At 53.7% G+C, this 14,919-nt stretch overlaps 1 long non-coding RNA gene across 2 annotated transcripts; it reads right to left on the bottom strand.

The window, feature by feature from the left end:
• Window positions 1-2,496: 2,496 nt before the first annotated feature.
• LOC103352163 (uncharacterized) lies at window positions 2,497-11,898 on the bottom strand. 2 transcript variants are annotated; one of them, XR_016229111.1, is made up of 3 exons: window positions 10,936-11,898; window positions 4,281-4,379; window positions 2,497-2,618 (listed from the first exon to the last, which is right to left on the bottom strand). It is a non-coding gene; the product is annotated as an uncharacterized LOC103352163 (long non-coding RNA). The 2 variants fall into 2 exon arrangements; XR_016229112.1 differs by having other exon boundaries at window positions 2,518-2,671.
• Between the last annotated feature and the right edge of the window lie 3,021 nt (window positions 11,899-14,919).

The raw sequence follows: 14,919 nt of genomic DNA, 5'->3' as shown, positions 1-14,919 counted from the left end.
CTTCCCGCTGTGCACAACAAGGTAAACTTGACCCTCTCCCAGTCCGCCACTGGCACAGACCACCTGACAGTCCTGGGAAAAGGTTGTCTCGCCCTCAAATGTTTCCTCTGCCTTCTCCTGCTAAGATCTGAAAGTTCCACAATTAAAAAATAATTCCTGAGGCCGACGCTGTGGTGTAGCAGGTAAAGCCACTGCCTGCAGTGCCGGCATCCCATATGGGTGCTGGTTCAAGTCCCGGCTGCTCCACTTCCAATCCAGCTCTCTGCTATGGCCTGGGAAAGCAGTGGAAAATGGCCCAAGTGCTTGGGCCCCTGCACCCACATGGGAGACCTGGAAGAAGCTCCTGGCTCCTGGCTTCGGTTCAGCCCAGCTCTGGCTGTTGCGACCATTTGGGGAGTGAACCAGCAGATGGAAGCCCCCCCCGCCCCCGTAATTCTTTCAAACAAATAAATAACCCTTAAAAAAAAAAAAAAAAAAAAAAAAAAAAACAAAACAGAAATTTGTTCCTTTGAACTTTTTTCTGCTAAAATACAATGACTCCCATGAATCCTTTTGCTATCACAGTTACCAAGAATATACTTTAAAAGGCAGTATGCTCAATGCAGCAAATAAAATATTTTTTAAGCAGTGATATTAAACACACACACAAATAAGCCTGGGAAAGGTCTCCGCAGTTGTGTTGCAGAGTAAATATCCTCACTCTGAGACAGTATTTTGATAAGGAGAGAAAGAATTCTAGAGTCCCTGGGAAAGAGGCCTCAAAGAAAGGAGAAACAGCTTTGGAACGGAAAGATTCCACGGGGGCGGGAGGGGCGGCCTGCGCCCAGCATCCTCTCCCTCAGAGTTCTGCAGGAGCCAAGCTGGTCTAGAACGGGCTTCAGATCAGCAAAAGAGGGGAACCATCAGAGCCAGGTCAGGCGCTGACTACAGCGGCTTCCTCCAGGGGCTAGGAAGGCACCACAGGTGCAAAGAAAGTACGATCAGCCAGGGCACTCGACAGAGAAGGAAAGGCGTGTGCTTTTCCTGGGTGGGGTCAGGACGTTCTGGCCCCACCAGGGAGGGCCCCAGGAGCGGGCATCTGATGCAGCTTGGGGAAGGAGGGGGCTGGGACACCAGGGCTGGCCCTTCCGAGACAGGGGAGAAGTGCCCGGCCTGCCTGGAGAGGGAACAGGATAGCCAGCCGGGGCAAGAGCGCACGCAAAGCCTCATGGGAAGCAGAGTTCTACGAGGGCACTGGAGAAACTGCGGATGGGGTGGGTGTCTGACCTAGCACTTAAGACGCCAGTTGGGACGCCAGTATCCCATACTGGAGGGCCTGGGTTCAAGTCCTGGTTCTCCTCCCCATTCTGGTTCTCTGCTAACGCAGAATCTGGGCGGCAGGTAATCAGGTTCCTGCTGTCCACATGGGAGACCCAGACTGAGCTCCCAGCTCCTGGCTCAAGACCCAGCTACTGCAAGCACCTGGGGATTGAACCAGCAGATAGGACATCGCTCTCTCTCTCTCTCCTCTTCCTCCTCCTCCCCCTCCTCCTCCTCTTTCTCTCCTTCTCCCTCTCCCTCTTTCTGCTTTTCAAATAAATAAATCAATAAAGGAGCCAGAGTTGTGGTGCAGAGGGTAAAGCCACGGCCTGTGACACCAGCATCCCCTAGGGGCTCCATTCATGTTTCGATGATCTGCTTCCAAGCCAGCACTCTTTTACTAGCCTGGGAAAAGCAGCAGAAGATGGGCCGAGTGTTAGGGCCCTTGCTACCCACATGGGAGACCCAGAAGAAGCTCCTGGATCCTGGCTTTGGCCTGGCCCAGACCTGGCTGTTGCGGCCACCTGGGGAATCAACCAGCAGACAGAAGATTTCCCCCCTCTTTTCTCTCTCTCTCTCTTTCTTTCTCTCTCTCTCTTCCCCTCATCCCATAACTCTGACTTTTAAGTAATCTTTGAAAATAAATAAAAATATAAAATTTTTAAAGCCAGCAATTCAATTCTTCTAAATTGGAATTGCTTATTTTTTAAAAGTTCATGGAAAAAATGAATTAAAAGATAAGTTTTATTTTTATTTTGGTGCCAAAAAATGTATGAAATCCTTGCATATGAGGGGGGTCTTCAAAAAGTTCATAGGAAATGTGTATTAAGAAAAATCTATGGGGGCAGGTGTTTTGGCACAACAGATTAAGCTAATCCACTGCCTGCAACATCAGTATCCCATGAGAGCACTTGTTCAAGTCCCGGCTACTCCACTTCCTGTCCAGCATCTGGCTAACGTGCCTGGGAAAGCAGCAGATGACGTCCTGGGTGCTTGGCCCCTGCACCCACATGGGAGACCTGGACGGAGTTCCCAGCTCCCGGCTTTGGCCTGGACCAGGCCTAGCTATTGGGACCATTTGGGGAGTGAACAAGCAGATGCAAGATATCTTTCCTCTCTCTCTCTGTATCTCCCACTGTTTCTCTCTCTATATATAATTTCAAATAAATAAATCTTTAAAAAATAGAAAACTTTGCATCAACTTCAAAACCAAGTTACCTTTTAATTCCATTCTCCACAATCTCTTGACTTCAAAAAGGGGACGCCACCCTCACATGTGGCTGGAGTCTAGGTCCTTAAGTTGACGGAAGATGAGGTTCCTGCAAAGGTATGTGGCACTCAGAGCATCACGGACATGCTGGGGAGCTTCAACCTTATTAGAAAAGCAACAGGAAGGGCCGGCGCTGTGGCGCAGCAGGTTAACGCCCTGGCCTGCAGTGCCGGCATCCCATATGCGCGACGGTTCAAGACCCGGCTGCTCCACTTCCTATCCAGCTCTCTGCTATGTCCTGGGAAAGCAGTAGAAGATGGCCCAAGTCCTTGGGCCCCTGCACCTGCATGAGAGACCTGGAAGAAGCTCCTGGCTCCTGGCTTCAGATCGGCGCAGCTCCAGCCATTGTGGCCATTGGAGAGTGAACCATTGGATGGAAGACTTCTCTCTCTCTGCCTCTCTTCTCTCTGTGTAACTCTGACTTTCAAATAATAAATAAAATAAATCTTAAAAAAAAAAAAAAAGCACCAGGAAGTAATGAGAGCTCAAAGCAGGCAATGGTGTGGGCGATTTCTATGTGGACTCTTTGCTGGGAAGGCTGGCAGCCGATGGAACAGACAGGAATGAGGCCAGTCCAGGTGACAGGAATACAGTCAAGACCAAGGACTAGCCCACGGCCAGGGCAGAAAGCATGGGGAAAGAGCCGGAAGTAGCATCCTTGAGGCCTGGAGACCGATACGGGGCTGAGGAAATGTACAAGGATGAAGATGGTGCTTAGATTTCCATGAGGGCCGCTAAGAAAAGGAATGCGGGGGCGGCATGTGTGGCAAAGGTAACAGTAGGAGGAAAGTAACATCTCCTGTGGCCAATGCTGCACTTTAAAATCTCTTAAACTCCTCCATGGAGTACAGTAGAGATCCCTGTGGCTCTGGCTGGATCGGTGACACTCCAGTGAAATGCAGATCTTGGCACTCCAGAGTCACACTGGGCACAGAGAGATGTGCGTGGCAGGAGCACAAGGAAGCAGGATCCCCCTGGGGAGAGAAGAAGCCCATCCTGCACCTCGTCCTGCCCCAGGGCTTCCAGCACGGGCACAGGGCTGCACGAACTCCCCGCACCATGTAAGTCAGTGGTTCCTGGCCACGGCTGCACAGTAGAATCACTTGGTGAGATTTGCAAAATATAAGGTGCCTGGGCGTCACCCCCAGGGACTCTGATTTTTTTTTTTTTATTTAAAGATTGTACTTATTGGAAAGGCAGAGTCACACAGAGAGGGGGAGAGACAGAGAAAGAGAAAGATCTTCCATCTGCTGGTTCACTCCCCAAATGGCCACAATGGCAGGGGCTGGGCCAGGGCGAAGCCAGGGGCCCAGAACTCCATCCAGGTCTCTCACAAGGGTGCAAGGCCCCAAGGACTTGAGTCATCTTCCACTGCTTTCCCAGGTGCATTAGCAGAAAGCTAGATCAGAAGTGGAGCAAGCAAGACTCACATGGGTGCCAGCATCACAGACAGAGGCTTAGCCTGCGGTGCCACAGCGCCAGCCCCCAGGTCCCCAACTTAACCCCTCTGAAGTGCAGCCTGGGCATCAGAATCTGATGTTCTAAGGTGCAGACGGTGTTCCCTCTCCTTCTCCGCATGGCATCCCTTGAATTCCCATAAGTTAAAGGGCAAAGGTTGAATTCCGTTTGGGACTCATGGTGACGGAGACGTTGAAACAAAGACATCCTCTACCCTCAGCTAATGATCCCTCCAGATCTTATAAATGTTTACCGAGGCAGCCCTGGGTTCGCCAATGGCTTCTGATTGCCGGGTGCCATGGCCAGGACGGGGAAGAGCGTCTTCCAGACAGTCGTTCCAGACAGCTTGGCTCTGAAACACAAACAAGCAGAAAATAGTCACTCTGCCTCCCAACCTGCAAGGCAGCGGGCTGGTGGTGGGGCAGGGATCGGGGCAACATTTCAAACGAGGGCAACATTTACTAGACTTTTCCAACCTGTGCTAGAGTAGTCATTACTGCAAATAGCCGTTCTGGCTGCCACGAGTCTGTAATTTCACCCTCTGAAGTAGCATGTTCTCAGAGCTCTGCTATCTCATTTGGTTGATGCAACGACGAAAATCCAGGGACAGGACTGCAAGCAGGTCCTCACCCTCCCCGCCCCGCCCCTGGCTGGTGCCCTCATGTTTACCTGGCTCTTGGAAACCAGGCTCCAAGACAGGATGACAAGGAAGAAGCTTCGGAGTCTAACTCTGGGCTGAATTCTTCTTCTAGCCATCCACACACCATCTCCTTAGAAAGGCTATTGTGGGCCTGGAGTTCTGGTGTAGTGAGTTAAGCCACCACCTGCAGTGCCAGCATCCCATATGGGCACCAGTTCCAATCTCAGCTGTTTCACTTCCGATCCTGCTCCCTGCTAGTGTGCTGGGAAAGCACTGGAAGATGGCCCAAGTGCTTGGGGCCCTGTACCCATGTGGGAGACCAGATAAAGCTCCTGGCTCCTGGCTTCGACCTGGCCCAGCCCCAGCTGCTGCAGCCATTTGGGGAGTGAACCAGTGGATGGAAGACCTCTCTGTCTCTCTCCTTCTAACTGCAGAGCTACAGAGAGGCAGAGGCAGAGGCGCAGAGAGAGAGAGAGAGAGAGGTCTTCCATCTTCTGGTTCACTCCCCAAATGGCCTCAACAGCCAGAGCAGGGCTGATCTGAAGCCAGGAGCCAGGAGCTTCCTCCCACATGGGTACAGGAGTCCAAGCACTTGGGCCATCTTCTACTGCTTTCCCAGGCCATAGCAGAGAGCTGGATCAGAAGAGTAGCAGCTGAAACTTGAACCAGCACCTATATAGGATGCTGGTGCCACAGGCAGAGGCTTAGCCCACTACACCACAGAGCCAGCTCCATAAAACAAATCTTGAAAAAGAAAGAAAGAAAGAGAGAGAGAAAGAAAGAAAGAAATAAAGAAAGACAGACAGACAGACAGACAGACTATTGCTTCTCCAGGCTTCCTCTCTCTAGCATCCTTGACACTCTGTCTCCACAGAGGTCGTGGAACCTGCGGCAGGGCACCCAGGGGTACATGCAGTGGCCTTCTGGCTCAGCATCCAGAAACGCCACACAGAGGCCGGCATGGAGGGCCCCAAGCACAGCGCAGACCTTCCCCTGCGCTACTCCGTGCTGCCCTGACCCTGTGGACACTGGTGGGACCTGAAGCCTCTGAGCCTTCAAAGCCAATCCGTGCTCATCAAGCTCCAGGAAATGCTCACTCTCACCTGAATCTGAGGGGCCCCAGGCCGCTCTGCTTTTCTACAGCTGTTGCTTTACCTATGGTGAAGGCAGCTCTACTGGGGGCAGCCCTGGTCCAGCCAAAATCCAGCCGTGAGCCACAGCAGGTGCAAATGCCACCCTGTTGACAAGGAACTCTGAGACAGGCACCTCCTAAGCTGACGACAAGGGACAGGGACTTGCATTCTCGTCCCCACAGCTCCAGTGGCTTCACGGGGTGGCTGTGACGTACTGAAAACAAATGCCATTCCTATGCATTTTTACTAAAAAAGGAATTAATGTGGGGCTGCTGTTGTAACATAGCAGGCTAAGACTCTACCTGGGATGCCAGCATCCCGTGTGGGCACCAGTTCGAGACCCAGCTGCTCCTCTTCTGATCCAGCTCCCTGCTGGTGCATCTGGGAAAGCAGCAGAAGATGGCCCAAGTGCTTGGGGCCCTGCACCCACATGGGAGACCTGGAAGAAGCTCTTGGCTCCTTGCTTGGCCTGGCCCAGACTTGGGCCCTGAAGCCATCTGGGAAGTGAACTAGGGGACGGAAGCTCTCTCTCTCTCTCTCTCCTCTCTCTCTTTTTCTCTCCCTCTTTCTCTCTCTCTCTCTCCATAACTCTGCCTTTCAAATAAATTTAAAAAAAAAAAACCTTTAAAAAAGTTAATGCAAAGTTGTAGCATATTTTGTGGGGGCCAAGAGGAAGGAAAGATGTCACAAAACTGACAGGTTTATACGGTTTAATCACGCCTCTACACCCACCATCTGCCAAGTTCCGTGTGACATCCTGGAGCTACACACTATAAGAAGACAGGCCCCCGGCCGCTGCAGAGTCTTGGTTCGGCTGAAGAGGCAGCCGATTGTAACCCTGTGTGTTAACCACTGGGGCAGTGGTGACTGGCAGCCCATGGTGGGTGGGTAACACTGCCTGCAGGTGTCAGGGAAAGGCGGGAGAAGACTGGTGGGCATTCACCAGGACCCAAGCACAGGAAGGCTAGGGAGGGATCTCAGTCCCCTTTCTGCTGCTGAGACAGAACACCTTCAACTGAGTAATTTACAAACAAAAGAGGTTTATCTGGGCTCAGGGTCCTGGAAGTCTGAGAGCATGGTCCCCACATCTGCTCAGTTTCCGACGAGAGTCCCATGGATGGCAGAAGGGCCAGTGGGCTCACGTGAGGGAGAAGCACTCGTGCCGGAGATAGAGGTGGGTGCCAGACTCTATCGCAATCCACTCTTGTACCTAATCCAGTCCCACCAGAACCAAGAACTCCCCCTGCAGAAAACCGTCTTGTCGTTTCTCAACACCGACACAGGGGACCGAGCCTCCACAGGAGCCTCCAGCCACAGCAAGAGAGATGGCTCGGGCGCAGACACAGGGCTTTGTGAGAAGATGGCACCTTTGGGAGGCAACTTCCTAAGGCAGGGACCTCAACCTGCACGCCCAGCCAAAGTGAACTGTGTTACACCTGCGCCCTTCCTGGCCCAAGACGAGGCCCCTTCCCTGGCGTCATTCTGTTGAAATTTCTCCTTGGCCTCACGCTGGATCTGTGTGCATATGTCTGATAAGCACAGATCCAGGTATGGGCCTTGGAAGTCACATACGTCATCCTCTGCAGGGAGCTAAAAATAGCCTACCCATCTGCTGCCTGCCGCCTCACCTGCTCAGACAGAAGTTAGCCAGGTTGGGCCCTGCCAGGAAGCAGGAGCTGGCGGTGGAGGGCTCCGGCCACAGTGCAGTTTGACTAACTGTCCACCTTCTTACCAAGGGCCTCAAGAGGCACGAGTCTGGCCACACAGAGGCACCCCAGAGAATCCTCCAGAGGGGAGGAGAGCTGGCACGGATGGAGCAGCCACTCTGCCCACCCGACAGGTATGACTGTCGGCTCTACTTAAGGAGGAAACGGATGCCTGCACAAAGCAGGCATGAATCAAACAGCAGAGGAAGCCAATGCAAACCCCATGGCCACACCTAGTGGCACACACGTGCGCTCTCTTCCCCACTCCAGCGCACGGCTAACCCCCTCTGGCCAAATTAAGGGTGCAAGCAGGCTCCACCCCGCCACCACCATCACCCTCGCTGCTGCGGACTGAGGGCCTCCTTCCTTGCACTGTGGTCCTTCCTTGGTTTGCAACTCCTCCTGCAGGGAGTGATCAGCAACAGAAACAGGCAGGCCAGATTCAAAGCAGGCGTTTTCAAATCTTCTGAGCAACTTTTTTTTTTTTTTTTTTTTTTTGGCAGAGTTACAGACAGACAGACAGAGGGAGAGACAGAGAGAGGTCTTCCATCTGCTGGTTCACTCCCCAAATGGCCACAATGGCCGAAGCTGAGCCAATCCGAAGCTGGGAGCCAAGAGCCTCCACCTGGTCTCCCACACAGGTGCAGGGGCCCAAGCACCCAGACCATCTTCCACTGCTTTTCCAGGCCATAGCAGAGAGCTGGATTGGAAGAGGAGCATCTGGACACAAACCAGCACCCATATGGGACGCCAGCACCACAGGCAGAGGCTTAGCCCATTACGCCGGCCCACAACTTGTTTTTAAAAATGGGTATATGAGGACTCTTGTAAAAGTTCACGGAAAATGCATATTACCTAAAAACTCTGCATGGATTTCAGGCTTTTCATACCAAAATAAACTTAAAAAAAAAAAAAAGAGGGGGCAGCATTGTGGCACAGCTGTTACAGCTGCCACCTGCAACGCAAGCATCCCGTATGGATGCTGCTCCATGTCTGATCCAGCCCCCTGCTGATGGGCTGGGAAGGCACAGAAGATGGCCCAAGGAATTAGGCCCCTGCACCTGTGTGGAAGACCCAGAAGCTGCTCCTGGCTCCTGGTTTCAGAACGGCGCAGGGCCAGCTAGTTAGGATGCCTGGGTCCTGTATCCCAGTATCTGAGTTTGCATTCCAGTTCCAGCTCCTGCTTTCTGCTTCCTGCTAATACAGACCTGGGAGGCAGCGGCAGCAGCTCAAGTACTTGGGTCCCTAACCACCCATGTAGAGACCTGGATGGTAGTCCCTGTCCCAGGCATTGCGCGCATTTGAGGAGTGAACCAGCAGACAGGGGGAGCTCTCTTTCTCCTTCTCCCTCTCTCTCTCAAGTAAATCAATAAAAAGCAAACAAACACACCCCAGCTGCTGCACCCAAGCAAGACCCAGATGCTTCCCAATCTCAATCACTGGACGGACCTCGTCCACGCCTCCCTCACCATCCTCCCTGCAAGACTCTACCTTCTTGAAAAGTGACACCAGCCGGCAGAATCGCGGCACAGGACCTGCACCTCAGGTGCAGCTCCACAGGGGACCTCCCAGAGCCTGGGGCACCCTCGCAACATTTGCATGATTTTTAAGTGTTCAGCATTTTTTTCAGATTTATTTATTTATCAAATAGTGATAGGGGAGTAGAGAGGAAGAAAGATCTTCCATCCATTGGTTCACTCGCCAAACAGTCCAGGCCAAAGCCAGGAGCCGGGAACACCATCGCCCACATGGGTAACAGGGGCCCAAGCAGCAGGGTCATCTTCTGTTACTTTCCCAGGTGCATTAGCAGGGAGCTGGAGCAGCAGTGGAGCAGCCGGGACTCAAGCCGGTGTTCATATGGGATGCTGGCATTGCAGGCGGGGGCTTAACCTGCTGGGCCACAATGGTAGCCCCATGTCTTTGCTAGTCTAAGCAAGACAAAAACCAGACATTCTGGTCTGATTGTTTCCTTTAAGATAAAGGCCCAGAAGTGAAGATGGAAGGCCGAAGGAATTCATATTTTATATTTTGTAATGCCTCTCTCTAGGTCACCTTCCGGGAAGGAAGCCATCACGAAGGTCCTGTGTAAAAAGGGATTTTTCCCTGGACCTGGCGCTGTAGTGTAGCAGGTAAAGCCACTGCCTGCTGTGCCAGCATCCCATATGGGCGCTGGTTCGAGTCCCGGCAGCTCCACTTCCCATCCAGCTCTCTGCTATGGCCTGGGAAAGCAGTAGAAGATGGTCCAAGTCCTTGGGTCCCTGCACCCATGTGGGAGACCTCGAAGAAGCTCCTGGCTCCTGGCTTTGGATCGGCACAGCTCCAGCCATTGTGGCCAATTTGGGGGTGACCCAGCAGATGGAAGATCTCTGTCTCTCTCTCCCTCTCCCTCTCCCTCTCCCTCTCCCTCTCCCTCTCCCTCTCCCTCTCCCTCTCCTTCTCTCTCTGTGTGTGTAACTCTGACTTTCAAATAAATAAATAAATCTTGGGGAAAAGGGTTTCATTCCTTAAAAAAAAAAAAAGGTTTTTCCCAAGTATCACGACTCCCAAAAGGGGAACAGCAACTCCAGTCCCCCTCTCCAAAAAGACCCACCAGGGGGAAACAGAAGTGGGAACATCCTCTCAGGCTTCCTGTGCCTTACCACAGGCAAAAGCCAGGCAGATCCTTGAATTATGGCCATTTTTTAAAATTCCCAGAGTTTCCCCTTCTATTTCCAACCACCCCTTTGCTCACACGTTCCAAAGCTTTCCTGGTTACTTCCCAACTCAGAGGATCTTGCTGCCTTCTGAAACACAGGAAGACATCCCTGGAGAAAGCGTGCAGCACACACGCACAGAGACACTGGAGTTTAGCACCAGTGCGAGCCTGTGTTGAAGGAATGAGGGAGAGCGCGAGAATGACTCTCCTAGATCTCAACAGGTCACCTAATTCTCTCTCTCCTCTGCCAAAAACGTTCGCTTTCTGAACTTGGCGTTCAAGACCCTATCCAGTCTGAGCCCCATCGTAAATTTAAAGCCGCCTATTCCCTAAATAAACCCCGTTCTCCTCGACTGAGACAGAAATCGTTGCCCAAGCACGCACTTTCCTGCTTTTGCAGCTAACAATAAAAATGTGCCGTCGTTTCTTGAACATCTATTATGTGCCAGGCACCAGGCTCAATGCTTTACGGAGATCTTAGCTAATCCTTAACAACAGTCTTCTGAGGTGGGCGCTATTTCTCCCCGTGTGATAAATGCGAAAGGCTTAGTCACTTCCCCAAAGCCACAACTGCAGAGAGAAGTGGCGCCAGCATTGGAAACCGTGTCCTCCTGACACCAACACTTCTGCGCTCAATGTCCACCTGCCTTGCCCCATTCCCCCGCTCGCTCCAGCTCCCAGCAAGCCACACCCTCAGGACGCCGCTCAAATCCCGGCTCTCGGGGGCGCCCCGCCTGCCAGCAACTGCAAGTCCTTCTTCACGGCTCTGAAGCCGATGGCCTGGACTCCTTGCTACCGGCTTGCCCCACTTTCTGTTGGATTCGTTCTGCAGACAGCTTCCATCAACACGTTCCCCTGGAGAGCAACTCCCAGGAGATGGGCCAGTTGCATCTTCCAACTAGATTGGAGGCAGCGCCCTGGAGGGATGCCCTCCTGTCTTGCACAGCTACGCGAGCCCAGGCAACCCGCAGCAAGTACTTCCGGTTCACTGATGCTTTGGATGGAGCCCAGGCGACCCGCAGCAAGTACTTCCGGTTCAATGATGCCTTGGGTGATGCTAGCGGTTGGGCCGCTGTGGCTCTGCCTGTGCCCGGTGACGGCTGTTTGTACACTCGGCTCTGCCGGCTCCGAGGCCTTTCGCGTCTCTCCAAGGAGGCTGCTCTGGCCAGGTCATTTATCCCCGCGTGCTGTCTTCTGGAGGAAAGACTGTGGTGCCCGGCAGGTGCCTGATAAGAAGCCCATGACGCCTGATAAGAAGCCCATGACGGCTGTCTCCGCACTCCAGCGCTCCACGTGGGCTCCTGGACGCTCCCGAGTGTTTATCCGCGCTTCCCAGCAGCTGCGTGGCGGTGGCGGGGTGGGGAGGCGGGAGTCCAGGGCCTGCCTCTTCTGTGAGGCAAGCAGCAGAGACTACACCTGGAGCTCAGGTCGCTGCAACAGCTGGAACTGCGCGCAGGCCGGCTTCCCTGCCTCGCCGAAGAGTTAGGGTCACAGAAAGCCACCGTTTCACGGGAATCCGCCGCTCTGCCTTCAGTTTGTTCCTCTGTCTCCAGCACTTGCACCCTCCTGCCTGGCTTCCCAGACGTGAAACCCCCCAAGAGAACACGGGGAGAGGAAAAGCAAAGGAAGCTGCCCCTGATGGGGGCACCGGAGCAGGTGGTCCCTAATCCCCAGGGTGCGGCTGGAGAGTTACCAAGCAACACCTGTCACCAGGGCCTGGAAATTCAAACCTAGAGTTGTTTCTGGGATGGCCCAAAGTCCCCCGCTATGAGAAGCAAATACTAGACATCCAGGGCTGGTGTCATGGCCTTGGTTTAATACTCTCTTGTCACCATCCTGAAACTTTCCATTTTATGTAAGAGGCAGACAGACAGAACTCCCATCCTCTGGTTCCCCTCCCAAATGCCTGCAGCAGCCCCTGGCTGGGGCCAAAACCAGAAGCAGGAATTCAATCCAGGTATCCAAGTCAGGGACAGGAACCCAATTCCTTGAGCCATCCCCACTGCCTCCCCAGGTCTGCATTAGTAGGAAGCAAGAGGCAAGAATTGAACTCAGGCACTCCCATGCGGAATGCAAGGGTCTTAACTGGGAGGCCAAACAGCAGCCCCGCTGAGATTCTTAATACTTTTTTTTTTTTTTTGAGAGAAGGGGTGGGAGCTCCTATCCAGGGGTTCACTCCCCAGCTTCCCACAGCAACTGGGGTAGGCTAGGGCTAAAGCTGAGAGCCAGGAACCCAATCCTGGTCTCCCATGTGTAGCAGGGACCCAGCAACTTGAGCCATCACTACTGCCTTCCAGGGTCTGCATTAGTGGGAAACTGGAGTTGGGGGGGTGGTGAAACTGAGAATCAGACCCAGGCACTGCAACCTGGAACAAGGGTGTCTCAACCCAAGTCCTAACCGCTAGGCCAGATGCCCAGCCAGGATCCTTACACTTTTTTTTTTTTTTTTTAAGATTTATTTATTTTGTTTGAAAGACACAGTTACAGCGAGAGGTAGAGGTAAACAGAGAGAGGTCTTCTATCCACTGGTTCACTCCCCAAATGGCCAGAACTGAGCCCATCCAAAACCAGGAGCCAGGAGCTTCTTCCAGGTCTCCCATGTGTGTGCAGGGTCCCAAGCACCTGGGCCATCTTCTGCTGCTTTCCCAGGCACATTAGCAGGGAGCTGGATCAGAAGAGGAGCAGCTGGGACTTGAACCGGCACCCATAAGGGGTGCTAGCACTTCAGGAGTTGGCTTTATCTACTACACCACAGCACTGGTCCCATTAGCACTTTTTAACAAGGGATGCTGCTTTTTCCTTTTGCATTGAGCCCTGAAAATGAGGTAGGTAGTCCCATGGGCCGCAGAGGGTCAGGCTCCCCAGGAACAGGATGAAGGTAGAACCAGATCTTCCTGGAGGTCAGAGGTTGGCAGGAATTGACAGGGCTGTGGGAAGGCTCACACCAGTTAGACCACACCCAGGGAAGCTCCGGGAGCAGGACGAGGCTCTGCCAAACTCAGCTTCTGGCCTCTCCCTCCCCGGCCCTTTCCAAGTCTCCAAAGCCAGCGGAGTGCAGAGCTGAGGGCGTCCGGGTCTCACTGTGTCTCAAGGAGGACATCAGAGGCGTCCCCTGCCCGCAGCTCTGAAAGCACACAGCGCCGCTGACCTGCAGATCCTTCTGCAGCTGCCAGGGCCATCGCAGGAGCAACTCTAAGAAACATACTGCTGGGGCTGGCGTTGGGCACAGCAGGTTAAGCCACTGCTTGCCACACCAGCATCCCAAATGCCATCCCATATGGTGCCAGTTCGAGTCCCGACTGCTCCACTTCCAATCCAGCTCTCTGCTGTGGCCTGGGAAAGCAGAGGAGGATGGCCCAAACCCTTGCTTGGGCCCCTGCACCCGCGTGGGAGATCTGGAGGAAGCTCCTGGCTTCTGGCTTCAGATCAGCACAGATCCAGCCTCGGTGGCCATCTGGAGACTGAACCAGCAGACAGAAGACCTTTCTCTCCCTCTGCCTCTGTCTCTCTATAATTGCCTTTCTAATAAATACATCTTTAAAAAAAAAAAAAGGAAGGAAGAGAGGAAGGAACTTCTGCTGTTTACTGGGCGTCTCCAGCTTACAGGAAACTGGAAAGGGAGTCCACCCCTCACCAGGCGTGACCCCACTGCGGAGGCAGCACGTTCGGGAGATCACAAGAGAGGATGCACTGCCAACATCACTCCCAGCAGAAGCCCCGCTCCCCGTTCTCTGCAGAGAACGAGGGCTTCAAGAGGTTCGGTCACCCCTGTCTCCCAGCCTCCAGCCCAGGGCAGGGAAGCAGGGGTTACCAGGGTTCAGAAAGGAGCCCAGGACACCCTCCTGTCTTAATTCCTCCAAAACCGCCTGTCAGATTCCACCACGGGTATTTCATTCCTTTTGGCCTTGAGAAGCTTTTAAAACCCAAATATCCCGGAAATGGGAATGCTACGATCTTTCTTCCAGGGAGATAAAGGTTGAGGGAAGCGGGGAGGAGGAAGGCAGGGCGGGTGGGAACACGGGAGTGACCAGCAGAACTGTTGCACGTGTCCTCCACCTAGCCAGCAGGGTCGGGAGAGGCCTGCACGTGGTGACTGTGGCCTGGGGCTGCAGAGTAGACTGCGTGTGGCTTCTGAGTTGCTGTTTGCTGAGTCTGCTTCTCCGAAGCTCCTTCTCATCCCCACATTCCCGGATTCCTCCTCTTTTCGCCAGCGATCAAAAAGAACAGGGCCTCCCCTCGGGAACGGAGGGAGCCAGCCCCAGTCACGTGGGCGGTGGGAGCAGGGACCCCTGCCAAGCGTCATAACCCTGCCCTAGGCCCCCTCGGGGGCCCTCTGCACACCCACTGAGGCCGGGCTCAGATGCATCTCCTGCCGACGTCACAGCCAGGAGGGCATTAACCGGGCAGAGCAGGAGAGGAGTGGCTGGAGGCGGGGCTCTGACACTCGCTGGAAATCCAATCCCGCACCGCCCAGGAACGTGACCTCATTAAGGGGCCTGCTGCAGAGAGGATTAGGCATCCCGGTGAGTTCTCGTCATGTGGTTGTTATTATCAGTAGTTTTCATCAGAATTCAGAACTCATAATTTAAAACCGGTGCCCTCTCGCCAGCTGCAGCGGCCAGGGATCAGCTGATCCGAGTGGGGCTCCCCCACGCCTCCCGCCTGCCTCCAACCGTCATCCTCAACCCTTCTCAAAGTGATGGACGGCTGGTGGGCTG

Source organism: Oryctolagus cuniculus, chromosome 2, assembly GCF_051225735.1.
Source record: "Oryctolagus cuniculus isolate XC-2025 breed Fujian yellow rabbit chromosome 2, ASM5122573v1, whole genome shotgun sequence".
Lineage (NCBI taxonomy): Eukaryota > Metazoa > Chordata > Mammalia > Lagomorpha > Leporidae > Oryctolagus > Oryctolagus cuniculus.
The sequence above is the reverse complement of the archived record's forward strand: the minus strand, read 5'-3'. Positions and strand labels throughout refer to the sequence as shown.